Raw genomic sequence first — 1,788 nt, 5'->3', positions numbered from 1 at the left:
TATTTATTTATTATTTTCTTCGTTTTTTCTAGAGCCTGTTTGGATGAGCTTAAAAAAAAAAAAAGTTGGGCCCCCAACTTATTTTTTTTTAGCTTATAAGCTGTTTTAGATAAGTTGCCCAAACAGATCCAATTATTTTTTTGGGCTTATTTTAAGCGCAAAATGACTTTAAGCTAGCCAGCCAAATACTCAAAAAAGTTGACAACAGCTTATAAGTTGTTTTCAGCAACTTATAAGCCAGTCCAAACGGGCTCTTACTCGACTCTTATATTAAAAAATAAATTTTTCTTTTTACTTATCCAATTTAAAAAATGGGCAAAATACATCAAATGACCCCTAAACTATACCCAAAATATCGAGTTCACACTCAAACTATACAGGCGACCTATTACACACCTGAACATCTAAAAAGTGAATTTAATATCACCCTGGAAGGTATTATACCACTTTCATACCTTGTGGTGTTCCACACGCGCATGCCACGTCAGCGCCATGTGGAAATAAAATAAATTTTATTATTTTCATTACTTTTTCTTTTTAATTTGCACTATTTTCTTTTTCCTTTTCTTTTATACTCATTACAAAAACTCCATTATCACCGGTGGCACATCACCATCCCCAAACCCAGTCATCAATTCCATCATCACCATCAAATTTACTAGCTATAAACAAAGATGCCATCACCAACAATTTTACAGCCCACCATAAAAAAAAAAAAGAAAAAAAAAAGAACATGAATCTCGATGGTGAGAGAAAAGGAGAGCAGAAAATCAATCCCATCACCGTACGTCGTTGTTTGAAACAATTGGAAAAAGAGTTTTACTTTAAGCTAAATTGTTGGGTCGATTCCAGTGAAGATGTCACGAAAATATGAAGTTCGGCTGTCGGAAAATTTTCTGGTAAGTCAGAATCCGTCGTGGTTTATTGCTCAAAATAAATATTGATAATCAAATTATTCTTTGTATTACTATCCTAATCAACAAAAATTGATTGGGATATTTATATTAACTGTGTTGGGTTTTAATTTTTGATGGTGGGTCAGGTGAGGATGGTGAAATTGATGGTGGCAATGTGATTATTTGTGATGGAAGGTATGGTGGAGATGGTAAAATCGGGTTATAATTTTGTGATTTTTGGTAGTGATGGTGAAATTAATAGCGGTTCTTCTTCATTGATTCTTCGTTTGGTGTAGAGAAATCAATGGCGGTGTGATAATTCTTCTCTACTAATTTTCCGACAAAGTTGCAGCTATATGTACTAAAGAAGGTGAAAATTTTGAGTGTTTATTTTTTTTATCAACAATGGAGTAAGAGAAAGATTGGTTTCCACGACAAGAAGAAGAGGAGGAAAGCGGGTAGGGGTTGAGGGTGGGGTGTGTGATTGAGGGTTTGTAGTGAAGAAGAAAGGGAGGGTGGGATGAGGAATTATAAAAATATATTTTTTAATTAAAAAAAGAAAATAATAAATAAATTTTAATTAAAACGCGCCTCTTTTTTAATTATTTTTATAATTTGTGCCAAATCAATTTGTAGGGTGGTATTAAATTCACTTTTTAGATATTCAAGTATGTAATAGATCGCCTGTATAGTTTGAGTGTGAACTCGATATTTTAGGTATAGTTTTGGGGTCATTTGATGTATTTTGCCTAATAAATAAGAAAAGGTATTATTTTCTTCCAATGTTAACGTTATCACTAAATAACAATATAAAGCAATGGTAGTCAAACTTGGATTTCAAGAGCATAATAAATAAGAATAATTTAGTAATACAAACCCTTAATAAATAGTA

At 32.3% G+C, this 1,788-nt stretch overlaps 1 long non-coding RNA gene across 1 annotated transcript; it reads left to right on the top strand.

Annotated features, from left to right (window-relative positions):
- The first annotated feature begins 374 nt into the window (after positions 1 to 374).
- Positions 375 to 1,326, top strand: LOC132035466 (uncharacterized). Its single transcript, XR_009409269.1, has 2 exons — positions 375 to 899; positions 1,193 to 1,326. It is a non-coding gene; the product is annotated as an uncharacterized LOC132035466 (long non-coding RNA).
- Positions 1,327 to 1,788: the final 462 nt, after the last annotated feature.

The sequence above is a fragment of the Lycium ferocissimum genome, chromosome 10 (genome assembly GCF_029784015.1).
Source record: "Lycium ferocissimum isolate CSIRO_LF1 chromosome 10, AGI_CSIRO_Lferr_CH_V1, whole genome shotgun sequence".
NCBI lineage: Eukaryota > Viridiplantae > Streptophyta > Magnoliopsida > Solanales > Solanaceae > Lycium > Lycium ferocissimum.
This window is presented reverse-complemented; position numbering and strand designations above follow the sequence as displayed.